We start from the raw sequence: 13,201 nt of genomic DNA on the forward strand, positions 1-13,201 counted from the left end.
TCGCGGAGACATCAGACAAGAATCGTGCGCCGCAATCTATCGCTGCAAATATTCGAACTCTCGCAGTAGAGTTTCAAACGTAGTTACTTTAGGATCAGTCCTGACAGAGTTTCAAACCTAGTTACCTTTCTGGTGACTTTTTGATTTAGAATCGATCCTATATAACGAGAGATGGAGGACTCTCAGACTTTGCAATCGATACAAAGCTCAATTACAACACACATAAACAGTTTTCCCCAAGCATTCGATCTCCTTAAAATGAAATTAGTTGACACTAGTTTAAGTAAACTGCGAATACTAGAACATATTATAATCCAACACGACAAATTTGTGAGGAATGCTAGAGTTATATTAATTTAGCTAGTGACGTACATCCAAACTTTCCAAAAATATGATAGTGAAATCGCACTAATATAAAATCCCTAGAAAAGTTACTGGAGGACCGACTCTAAATCACACTTAACTAACGCCCTTAGAACAAAAAAGTACTAGAATTGAATGTCAAATGCCAAATGGGAGGCTAAAAAGTCATTGACAAGAACCCCAGCCTGCAATCGAAATCAAACTGGTACTTTCGAAAAATACGTTAGTGATGATTAATTTCGGACCTAGCGCAATGCATTTTCAGGTGGTCTAGAATAGAACTCACTAGTTTGATCATCATTGCAGCAGTCAGTTGGAGGGTTATAAAAACACACAAAAATGTTGTTTATTTTCAAACAAATATCCACACAAAATTTTGGAATGCTCTACCTCGTAAAGGAAATTTTCGACACACGATCCACAAGTGCCGCTTCGCAATAGTTCTGGTTCTGCAAAAACTGCTATTAGAATAAACTTTTAAAAAAATTTTCAGTCACCTTTTTATAATTATACCCAAACGTTTGCCCAAACGCGTCGGTTGCAAAAATGTTTCATTGACCGGACATACGAGGTTGAAATTTAATCCCTTATTCACCAAAAGGAGTCCGCAATTGTCCGCCCCATCGCCGCCTGGCCGTAGTTCCAAAATTCGTATTTAAACATTCTAGAAGAAAAATTAGTTAGTTAATGTGGCACGCAATTGATGATGGAGTGATGTTTAGAATGAAGGAAAATTTAAAAATGCAGATTTTCCCACCAATTAGCCCAGCCTTGAAAAATGGAGAGCTTACGTTTATAAAGCCAGTTTGAAACGCTACAGGCTACTTAGCAATTTGAAGTTTTTGTAAAATTCCCTTTCCTAGCAAATAGCCAGTTAACAGCAGATTGAAAAAAGTTCGCAATGAACATTCCATTGAAAAATGTCGGTCGCTTAATAATTTGCGTTTGGTAGTCTTTATGCAAATAAATGTCCATCGTAACTAAATTGTGAACTCCCTTACGTGATAATTATACACTTCTAAAGAAGCTGAATGTGCATACCTGGTACGTCTGTTAACGCCGTTCACACTGAAGAATTCCATAGAAAAGGCTTATGTAGGTATGGATGTTTTTTATAGGGATTCGATCCGTATATTTCCACTGGCGGCCCCTTAATAAAATCGTAGGCGTAGGTATGAAATTAGAAAAAAGAAAAATATGTAATATCGTATACAGTCCGATTTGAAGAGCTTATTTATTACCTTTGCTAATGCATGACTCCTTATTTGCCAAAAATCCCAAACGACATATTTATAATCCAAATTGTTTCACAAATGCACAAATTTATTTCGCCCATCGTATGTACTGTCGCGAGAGCGCGGTAACGACTCCTCTCTTTTTTAGATGACGCAATGAAATCTTAAGATAATGCATTGCGGTTCCACGTAATCTGCATAAATGTAGGCATTATGTGCAGTAGGAAAACTCGTAATACGAGGGATGTCCAAATTTTTACAAACAGCGCGAGCCATGCCTGCAATTAACTAACTAATTGGCCACTTTCCGCTGTCGATACAAAGATACTGCATTGAACCGTACATCTAAAGTTAAGGGATCCCAAATTGCGCATTTTTCCTAATTCATAATAACACACGAGTACATTTTTTCGATATTTCAGTATGTACCTAAGCATACCTACGTATTAGGTACACCACCATGATTTTCGTGTTTGAACCGTTGGATAAGTGGTTTCTCGAATGGCAGGATAAATTTATGGTAGACCTCTTTTTTTGCAAACACACGCTGCTAAAAAGTACCTCTAGTGTTCACCCTTCGCCCCGTAAGCTGAACCAACTAAATTACTAAACAATTGCATCAGTTGACGTTGACATCATACGCGGTACCTTAAAAGTGGGGATAAAACGTATGGGTTATGTATCTGTGTATCCCACATGAAGAGGGTACCTACCTACAAAAGTATCATATGCCGAAAAACCGATAGTAAAATGCACGATATCTTTTATATCGAAGTTGGGATACATTAGTGCCGTATATGTATGTGCATTTATTGTATGCGGATCGTTCGATACAGTATACATTTTTTTTTTCTAAGTGTAAGCTTAATTTATGGCATTCAACGTTACTAATCATGTTTTCACGTATTAGTCACGGCCAAACTTCAAATTACGGTTGATGGGAACTTTTACGGTAAAGTTTTATAAATCGTATCGAAATAACAGTGGAGGCATGCTATTTAAAGAACTGGAAACGGAAGAGGTAACAGGTGAAGAGATTGAGGCTGTGGCAATACATGAGCTCTTAATTTTTGAAAGCTGTGATAATTCCATCAACACTTCCGAGGGCTTCTTTTTGCGTAGAGGAACCCGCGCCACCTGATTTTGTTGGCGTTGATGCAAGTCCTTTGGAAAATATTGTAAATATCTGAGGTAGTTCCCATATAACCAGCGCCAATCATCGCGGTCTACCGCTTTCAACGTAGGAGTTGGAAATATAGGCTGTAGCGATGCTTTCTATCAGTCCAGTAGTAGTTCTCGAAACAGTTGGTGAATCAGTAGCAGAAAACTGGTTATCGATATTGAGGTTCAAGGATTTAAAACATACAAAACGTCATTTACTCCAAAGGATTTAGCGGTATTTAATGGGCACCAACTTGCAGATTTTATGTTCAAACCTCCGTTTTCATTTAGCAGCTTAGATGTGAGCTACCAGAGAGAGAGAGAAGCAATCTGGCCGATTAAATGGGAAGAAGGACATACGCAGGCACACTTATTTTCAACTATAGTGCGCCTGCTGGTATCACCAATGGACGCTACATATGTCAAGGGAAAGGAGAAGGTAGAATTTATACGAAAAACCTTATCGCAGGATGTCCTCGAGATCAACGAGAAACCTGCACTACCTAAATTACAATCCAACTGTTTATATCATTCCCATTCTCAATGTCATTGTGCATTGTCAAACGTGTACTACATACATAACAATCTTACAATGACATAATTTTTTACTAAATAAAGCGGAAAAAGTATATAACATTTATTCTTTCTCTTAATACCTGTAACCGACAGCAAACCTTAAGAATTACAGTTTTTTGGGCAGCAGAGTTCTTAGTGACCATCGGCCTCCCAAGAAGAGAGAGATAAGCATCTTTTTTGAGACGGAAGCGTGTTAAGTTTGATCCAGGTAAAATCCTGGTTTGCTGCAATTATGGGGATTTAGTGAGCAACCCGTTCAATTTATATTAATTCTGTTTTACCAGGTAATGAAGACCTAGTTAACTATGTACAATCCCTTATCGACTGTTGTTCTTGCCGCTTACACTACGAACACTTCGAAATCTAGTTCAAGAAATTTTTGACGTTTGACTGCTTTCCTTTTAAGCCCTGTACCTATGACTCCGTTGACTTGAATTTTAAAAAGTCTTTAAAATCAACAATATACTTACGTGATGCTATATGAGAATGATTGTAACTCTTTGCTAGTACTCACTAATTATTTATAGACGAGTGCATAAATGATTGTAGGCTATATATATATCAGGGTTCAGTGGAAGAACAATCTCTGGAGATTGAACTGCGCCCTGAGGTTATCTTATAGCAAGTAAGATAATAAAGGCCATTATTATTATTATTCTTATTATTTAAATTTTGATCACTCTTTTACAGGATGTTTTAGCTGTTAAGCTGGATTCACATGCATACGAAATCCGACGATACTGTTTTCCGAAAGGCGTATGATTGGTCAACAATTTCAAATGTCATGAGGGGAGCGAAAGCCGCATGACAGACTCATTCGACGATGCCGAGGGAAAATTCTCAGTAGAAGAAGTACAAATCCAGTCGCACGTCACGATCGTCCACATCGCACCACAGCAGGAAAACTGCCTGTGATAAATACAAAGACTTCGTGATGGCAGTTCCGGCCAAGCACGTATAACCTGATTAACCCGGACATTCATCTTAGCGGGGAGGAGTGATATAAACCATTGAAATAAAAGACTAAGGAAGGAGCTTATGTAGCATTAGCCAGGACCCTATAGGCTTCTCAATATGGCGGACGTTCCTACGCACAGTGGCGTAAATACATAAATAATAAAATAATTTAGTATATTTAATTTTTTTGGCGGATAGTACTGAAATTACATACATTTTACTACATACAGATTCATTACTTCTTTGATAAACAAAATCCATCTCGCCATTCACTGTCTAAAGGAAATGTGAAAAATAGATGTACCTATTTCAATATGTTGTTTTACGCCTATTCCTACGGCAATGTATCACAACCAGTAAAATGAATGAAATTAAGTATCGTGAAAGAAGACCATTTAAGAAATACTAACATAGTTATCACCTATGAAATGTCATTTTCGTTTCTTCTATAGCTTTTGACTTTGTTATATTACACGATTTACAGCTAACCATTGTGTTTCATTTTATCGTAAATGTCAATTAATTGTCAAATTCGGCCATATTGAGAAGCCTAATTGAATCCCGACAAGCATACGTTATATGAATGTAACCCTCCTTCCTTAGTCTTTTATTTCAATGATATAAACACACGGTAACACAAGGCGGCTTTGATTTTGGCAGACAGTTCTATTTTTATGTCAAACGTTTAAACACGCATTTTCGTTTTTCTTAAATAATAAAGTATTCTAAACTATCTTAATTTACGAATACTTCAAGTTTCAGCACATTAGTTCTTGAATCTCAACTTGTTAGAGAAATTAATTTTGATCAAGTGCTAACAACCTTTGCTAATATAAGAAAATCCGAAGAGTTAAATTGTAATGTGTTTTTGGTGAACTGGAACAGGTAGTTGGGTAACAGGTAACAGGTAAACTGGTGTAACTGGTTAACAGGTAACAGGTTTCTCAATAAAAGCTCTTTAGATTAACAGCTGTTCAATTAGAAAGCTGTTTCATTTGAAAAACGGAAACAATAAATACGTTTTCACTGCATCATAAAATATATAATGATCTTTTCTGAAACGACCATTTTGCACTTACAAATCTTCGCGACAGATAACCGTAAGGTATTGACGATCCATCTGGAGCAAAACATCTTTTTGTAGAATTTGCGCGGTAGATTTCAGTAAATGTCGTTTGTTAAAACATTGTTTTCTCAACTTTGACGATATCAATAGGGGCTTTATCACCTTTCCAGTGCTTATTGTTTCCGTTTTTCAAATGAAACAGCTTTCTAATTGAACAGCTGTTAATCTAAAGAGCTTTTATTGAGAAACCTGTTACCTGTTAACCAGTTACACCAGTTTACCTGTTACCTGTTACCCAACTACCTGTTCCAGTTCACCAAAAACACATTACAATTTAACTCTTCGGATTTTCTTATATTAGCAAAGGTTGTTAGCACTTGATCAAAATTAATTTCTCTAACAAGTTGAGATTCAAGAACTAATGTGCTGAAACTTGAAGTATTCGTAAATTAAGATAGTTTAGAATACTTTATTATTTAAGAAAAACGAAAATGCGTGTTTAAACGTTTGACATAAAAATAGAACTGTCTGCCAAAATCAAAGCCGCCTTGTGTTACCGTGTGTTTATATCATTGAAATAAAAGACTAAGGAAGGAGGGTTACATTCATATAACGTATGCTTGTCGGGATTCAATTAGGCTTCTCAATATGGCCGAATTTGACAATTAATTGACATTTACGATAAAATGAAACACAATGGTTAGCTGTAAATCGTGTAATATAACAAAGTCAAAAGCTATAGAAGAAACGAAAATGACATTTCATAGGTGATAACTATGTTAGTATTTCTTAAATGGTCTTCTTTCACGATACTTAATTTCATTCATTTTACTGGTTGTGATACATTGCCGTAGGAATAGGCGTAAAACAACATATTGAAATAGGTACATCTATTTTTCACATTTCCTTTAGACAGTGAATGGCGAGATGGATTTTGTTTATCAAAGAAGTAATGAATCTGTATGTAGTAAAATGTATGTAATTTCAGTACTATCCGCCAAAAAAATTAAATATACTAAATTATTTTATTATTTATGTATTTACGCCACTGTGCGTAGGAACGTCCGCCATATTGAGAAGCCTATAGGGTCCTGGCTAATGCTACATAAGCTCCTTCCTTAGTCTTTTATTTCAATGGTTTATATCACTCCTCCCCGCTAAGATGAATGTCCGGGTTAATCAGGTTATACGTGCTTGGCCGGAACTGCCATCACGAAGTCTTTGTATTTATCACAGGCAGTTTTCCTGCTGTGGTGCGATGTGGACGATCGTGACGTGCGACTGGATTTGTACTTCTTCTACTGAGAATTTTCCCTCGGCATCGTCGAATGAGTCTGTCATGCGGCTTTCGCTCCCCTCATGACATTTGAAATTGTTGACCAATCATACGCCTTTCGGAAAACAGTATCGTCGGATTTCGTATGCATGTGAATCCAGCTTAACAGCTAAAACATCCTGTAAAAGAGTGATCAAAATTTAAATAATAAGAATAATAATAATAATGGCCTTTATTATCTTACTTGCTATAAGATAACCTCAGGGCGCAGTTCAATCTCCAGAGATTGTTCTTCCACTGAACCCTGATATATATATAGCCTACAATCATTTATGCACTCGTCTATAAATAATTAGTGAGTACTAGCAAAGAGTTACAATCATTCTCATATAGCATCACGTAAGTATATTGTTGATTTTAAAGACTTTTTAAAATTCAAGTCAACGGAGTCATAGGTACAGGGCTTAAAAGGAAAGCAGTCAAACGTCAAAAATTTCTTGAACTAGATTTCGAAGTGTTCGTAGTGTAAGCGGCAAGAACAACAGTCGATAAGGGATTGTACATAGTTAACTAGGTCTTCATTACCTGGTAAAACAGAATTAATATAAATTGAACGGGTTGCTCACTAAATCCCCATAATTGCAGCAAACCAGGATTTTACCTGGATCAAACTTAACACGCTTCCGTCTCAAAAAAGATGCTTATCTCTCTCTTCTTGGGAGGCCGATGGTCACTAAGAACTCTGCTGCCCAAAAAACTGTAATTCTTAAGGTTTGCTGTCGGTTACAGGTATTAAGAGAAAGAATAAATGTTATATACTTTTTCCGCTTTATTTAGTAAAAAATTATGTCATTGTAAGATTGTTATGTATGTAGTACACGTTTGACAATGCACAATGACATTGAGAATGGGAATGATATAAACAGTTGGATTGTAATTTAGGTAGTGCAGGTTTCTCGTTGATCTCGAGGACATCCTGCGATAAGGTTTTTCGTATAAATTCTACCTTCTCCTTTCCCTTGACATATGTAGCGTCCATTGGTGATACCAGCAGGCGCACTATAGTTGAAAATAAGTGTGCCTGCGTATGTCCTTCTTCCCATTTAATCGGCCAGATTGCTTCTCTCTCTCTCTGGTAGCTCACATCTAAGCTGCTAAATGAAAACGGAGGTTTGAACATAAAATCTGCAAGTTGGTGCCCATTAAATACCGCTAAATCCTTTGGAGTAAATGACGTTTTGTATGTTTTAAATCCTTGAACCTCAATATCGATAACCAGTTTTCTGCTACTGATTCACCAACTGTTTCGAGAACTACTACTGGACTGATAGAAAGCATCGCTACAGCCTATATTTCCAACTCCTACGTTGAAAGCGGTAGACCGCGATGATTGGCGCTGGTTATATGGGAACTACCTCAGATATTTACAATATTTTCCAAAGGACTTGCATCAACGCCAACAAAATCAGGTGGCGCGGGTTCCTCTACGCAAAAAGAAGCCCTCGGAAGTGTTGATGGAATTATCACAGCTTTCAAAAATTAAGAGCTCATGTATTGCCACAGCCTCAATCTCTTCACCTGTTACCTCTTCCGTTTCCAGTTCTTTAAATAGCATGCCTCCACTGTTATTTCGATACGATTTATAAAACTTTACCGTAAAAGTTCCCATCAACCGTAATTTGAAGTTTGGCCGTGACTAATACGTGAAAACATGATTAGTAACGTTGAATGCCATAAATTAAGCTTACACTTAGAAAAAAAAAATGTATACTGTATCGAACGATCCGCATACAATAAATGCACATACATATACGGCACTAATGTATCCCAACTTCGATATAAAAGATATCGTGCATTTTACTATCGGTTTTTCGGCATATGATACTTTTGTAGGTAGGTACCCTCTTCATGTGGGATACACAGATACATAACCCATACGTTTTATCCCCACTTTTAAGGTACATACAACCGCGTATGATGTCAACGTCAACTGATGCAATTGTTTAGTAATTTAGTTGGTTCAGCTTACGGGGCGAAGGGTGAACACTAGAGGTACTTTTTAGCAGCGTGTGTTTGCAAAAAAAGAGGTCTACCATAAATTTATCCTGCCATTCGAGAAACCACTTATCCAACGGTTCAAACACGAAAATCATGGTGGTGTACCTAATACGTATAGGTATGCTTAGGTACATACTGAAATATCGAAAAAATGTACTCGTATGTTATTATGAATTAGGAAAAATGCGCAATTTGGGATCCCTTAACTTTAGATGTACGGTTCAATGCAGTATCTTTGTATCGACAGCGGAAAGTGGCCAATTAGTTAGTTAATTGCAGGCATGGCTCGCGCTGTTTGTAAAAATTTGGACATCCCTCGTATTACGAGTTTTCCTACTGCACATAATGCCTACATTTATGCAGATTACGTGGAACCGCAATGCATTATCTTAAGATTTCATTGCGTCATCTAAAAAAGAGAGGAGTCGTTACCGCGCTCTCGCGACAGTACATACGATGGGCGAAATAAATTTGTGCATTTGTGAAACAATTTGGATTATAAATATGTCGTTTGGGATTTTTGGCAAATAAGGAGTCATGCATTAGCAAAGGTAATAAATAAGCTCTTCAAATCGGACTGTATACGATATTACATATTTTTCTTTTTTCTAATTTCATACCTACGCCTACGATTTTATTAAGGGGCCGCCAGTGGAAATATACGGATCGAATCCCTATAAAAAACATCCATACCTACATAAGCCTTTTCTATGGAATTCTTCAGTGTGAACGGCGTTAACAGACGTACCAGGTATGCACATTCAGCTTCTTTAGAAGTGTATAATTATCACGTAAGGGAGTTCACAATTTAGTTACGATGGACATTTATTTGCATAAAGACTACCAAACGCAAATTATTAAGCGACCGACATTTTTCAATGGAATGTTCATTGCGAACTTTTTTCAATCTGCTGTTAACTGGCTATTTGCTAGGAAAGGGAATTTTACAAAAACTTCAAATTGCTAAGTAGCCTGTAGCGTTTCAAACTGGCTTTATAAACGTAAGCTCTCCATTTTTCAAGGCTGGGCTAATTGGTGGGAAAATCTGCATTTTTAAATTTTCCTTCATTCTAAACATCACTCCATCATCAATTGCGTGCCACATTAACTAACTAATTTTTCTTCTAGAATGTTTAAATACGAATTTTGGAACTACGGCCAGGCGGCGATGGGGCGGACAATTGCGGACTCCTTTTGGTGAATAAGGGATTAAATTTCAACCTCGTATGTCCGGTCAATGAAACATTTTTGCAACCGACGCGTTTGGGCAAACGTTTGGGTATAATTATAAAAAGGTGACTGAAAATTTTTTTAAAAGTTTATTCTAATAGCAGTTTTTGCAGAACCAGAACTATTGCGAAGCGGCACTTGTGGATCGTGTGTCGAAAATTTCCTTTACGAGGTAGAGCATTCCAAAATTTTGTGTGGATATTTGTTTGAAAATAAACAACATTTTTGTGTGTTTTTATAACCCTCCAACTGACTGCTGCAATGATGATCAAACTAGTGAGTTCTATTCTAGACCACCTGAAAATGCATTGCGCTAGGTCCGAAATTAATCATCACTAACGTATTTTTCGAAAGTACCAGTTTGATTTCGATTGCAGGCTGGGGTTCTTGTCAATGACTTTTTAGCCTCCCATTTGGCATTTGACATTCAATTCTAGTACTTTTTTGTTCTAAGGGCGTTAGTTAAGTGTGATTTAGAGTCGGTCCTCCAGTAACTTTTCTAGGGATTTTATATTAGTGCGATTTCACTATCATATTTTTGGAAAGTTTGGATGTACGTCACTAGCTAAATTAATATAACTCTAGCATTCCTCACAAATTTGTCGTGTTGGATTATAATATGTTCTAGTATTCGCAGTTTACTTAAACTAGCGTCAACTAATTTCATTTTAAGGAGATCGAATGCTTGGGGAAAACTGTTTATGTGTGTTGTAATTGAGCTTTGTATCGATTGCAAAGTCTGAGAGTCCTCCATCTCTCGTTATATAGGATCGATTCTAAATCAAAAAGTCACCAGAAAGGTAACTAGGTTTGAAACTCTGTCAGGACTGATCCTAAAGTAACTACGTTTGAAACTCTACTGCGAGAGTTCGAATATTTGCAGCGATAGATTGCGGCGCACGATTCTTGTCTGATGTCTCCGCGATTGTTTGAAATATACTATCCACAAACGGTTTCTTAATATTATTCTTAACACATACAGTCCCCACCACTAGCACATTTGCAATCGACCGCATAGTATTGAGCTGTCGATCCTTTGACGTTAACGACATTTAGCGGCAGTGGCTCACACCTAGAGTTCAATGACGTCCAACATATTACGGCTACCGATCAAGGTTAACCACCTGCAGCGCTAGAGAACACTGACTTCCATTAGAGGCCAATGCTATCCAACTTGAGGATAACGACATTTAGTTTTCGAGGCTATTGACTCAGAATAGAGATCAATGACACTTAACACTATTGTCTCATACTTTGAGACCAACAACCTTTTAATTTCAGAGGTCGCTTCCCTCTTAGATCAATACCCACAACACTAGCGGCCAATCTGAGTTGACAGCCTTATTCATACAGATTAAAAGATTGCGACGTAGAGCTCCGATTGCAACACCGACGAACTTCCACAGTAACAAAATCCTGTAGGTATACAAGAGAGCCCTAGCTATTCGCTATGGCCCCTCTAACACAAAAAGTTCCGAAGGCATTCGGTAAGCATCGTGAGAGCTCAAGGTTAGCTTTCCAGGCTATTAACTCACAATTGTAGTCAATTACACTACCGTATTTTGAAGACATCAAACTTTAGCTCCAGAAGTCCTGCTTCTCCAACAATTGCAGTCAAAGTGGTCAATGACACACTCCCACTAAAATGGCGCGAATGTCCCGAGTTCAGTTCCCATTAACACGAGGAGGAAACATACCATTCCGCTATACACACGCCCTAAAATCAATAACACACAACAGACACATATCTATGCCCCCAAAATTGACAATCACCAATAACACAAGGACAGTGAGTTTGCATGTTGCCTCCGAAATCGATAATCAATCAATAAATCAGGATAGCGCTTCAAAAATCGATAAAAAATCAATAAGAGTGGTCCAGAATAGGCCATTCTCTAACCGTTTACCTTGTGTGCTCGGACCTTGAAACAGGAAACGGAAATATCTACTGAAGCCTTCTAGAAAGAAATAAAACGAATCCGTTCCTTTTTATATATACCATGTTTATTTACATTTCTAATACACAAATATTTTATTTACATAAACTTTAAGTTAGTCGTTTGCCCTGCAGATCCGGCACTTGTTATGTATACCTCTTTATTGGCTAAGGAGGCTTGGAATGTTTGTAAACGATTATCCTCCTTAAAGTAGTTGTAGAAACGTAAGGGAAGCATAGATTTAAAGTTTCCAGTCTCCACGACTACCCGGTCACCATATTTTGTGTTGATTGTGTCGATGCCGACGATTCGATATTTCTCCCCCACCTCCAGGTCTTTTACATTTTTGAACGGCTTGCAGAAAGTGGTATTGTTGAGTGTATCAAGATCCATTTTAACCAGTTCGCGTACACGCTGTCGGAATGATTTTAAGCACTACTGCAGTTACACTTATATTGCTAACGTTGTGGAGGGGAGGCGAGTCGTTCACGATAGACTTTGTCCCGATGACTTTTCTCTAATACCGAAGACAAAACTCTACTAAGTTGTTCGATTTTATTTCGGAAACGAAATCTATCGAGCGCGACTGTTTCCCACGAACCTCTTCGTGCTTTACCGTAAGCAAACGACCACGCTACCATTATGTACACTTGATTCCGTGTTTCGTCAATTGTAACTCTCTTCTTCATTTTCAGTCCAATCACTTAACTCACTAATAAACTGTTCTAAATTGGCCTTTATCAATCTGCGTACTACTACACATTTTTCACATATTTTACTGTTTAAATAACTCTCACATATTTCTTCGCCCAACTCGTATTTTTTAGCGATGGCCAGACACTCCTCCTCACTATATTCACCATTGCCATATATTGCTTCATGTTCGGCGTCAAATACTAACGCCGAAAACTTTTGCTTAAGGCGTTCTACCGCTGTTACAAAATCTATCGCCTTGATCCACGATTGCTCAGCATACGCTAGCCATGCCATGATTATTTGATCTACACGACGAGTGGGCTATATAATTACTGCGCCCCACTATGCGCAATTAGCGGAGATCAAAACCATTAAGCTAAAGGGTTTAAGAACAGACAACGAGGTCAATAACCTTTTATCAAAAGGTCAGTGCCTTTAAGGTGAACGACCTTTAAATAGAAAAGGTCATTCTCACGGACAATTTAAACCACAATAAAGGTCAATGCCATATTGAGGTTAATACACTTTAAGCAGCACGAGTTTAAACGACACGACACGAAGCACAAGTTTACCGACCCGAAACGAAGGCAATGCCCTTTTAGTAATCTCAAGGTCATATTTAGAAACGGCTATAACATACTACTAA

At 37.6% G+C, this 13,201-nt stretch overlaps 4 long non-coding RNA genes across 5 annotated transcripts; 2 read left to right on the plus strand and 2 right to left on the minus strand.

Annotated features, from left to right (window-relative positions):
- Positions 1 to 336: 336 nt before the first annotated feature.
- On the minus strand, positions 337 to 2,201 carry LOC116169884. Of its 2 annotated transcripts, XR_004145108.1 has the most exons (4): positions 2,038 to 2,201; positions 1,405 to 1,977; positions 861 to 1,027; positions 337 to 812 (listed from the first exon to the last, which is right to left on the minus strand). It is a non-coding gene; the product is annotated as an uncharacterized LOC116169884 (long non-coding RNA). The 2 variants fall into 2 exon arrangements; XR_004145107.1 differs by having other exon boundaries at positions 1,405 to 2,201.
- A 661-nt stretch (positions 2,202 to 2,862) lies between these two features.
- On the minus strand, positions 2,863 to 3,838 carry LOC116168399. Its single transcript, XR_004144757.1, has 3 exons — positions 3,806 to 3,838; positions 3,617 to 3,749; positions 2,863 to 3,559 (listed from the first exon to the last, which is right to left on the minus strand). It is a non-coding gene; the product is annotated as an uncharacterized LOC116168399 (long non-coding RNA).
- Positions 3,839 to 7,000: 3,162 nt separating this feature from the next.
- LOC116168397 lies at positions 7,001 to 7,976 on the plus strand. The gene is made up of 3 exons (XR_004144755.1): positions 7,001 to 7,033; positions 7,090 to 7,222; positions 7,280 to 7,976. It is a non-coding gene; the product is annotated as an uncharacterized LOC116168397 (long non-coding RNA).
- A 901-nt stretch (positions 7,977 to 8,877) lies between these two features.
- Positions 8,878 to 11,673, plus strand: LOC116168396. Its single transcript, XR_004144754.1, has 3 exons — positions 8,878 to 9,443; positions 9,821 to 9,987; positions 10,036 to 11,673. It is a non-coding gene; the product is annotated as an uncharacterized LOC116168396 (long non-coding RNA).
- The last annotated feature ends 1,528 nt before the right edge of the window (positions 11,674 to 13,201 follow it).

This window comes from Photinus pyralis, unplaced genomic scaffold, assembly GCF_008802855.1.
Source record: "Photinus pyralis isolate 1611_PpyrPB1 unplaced genomic scaffold, Ppyr1.3 Ppyr1.4_LG4, whole genome shotgun sequence".
NCBI classification, from domain to species: Eukaryota; Metazoa; Arthropoda; class Insecta; order Coleoptera; family Lampyridae; genus Photinus; species Photinus pyralis.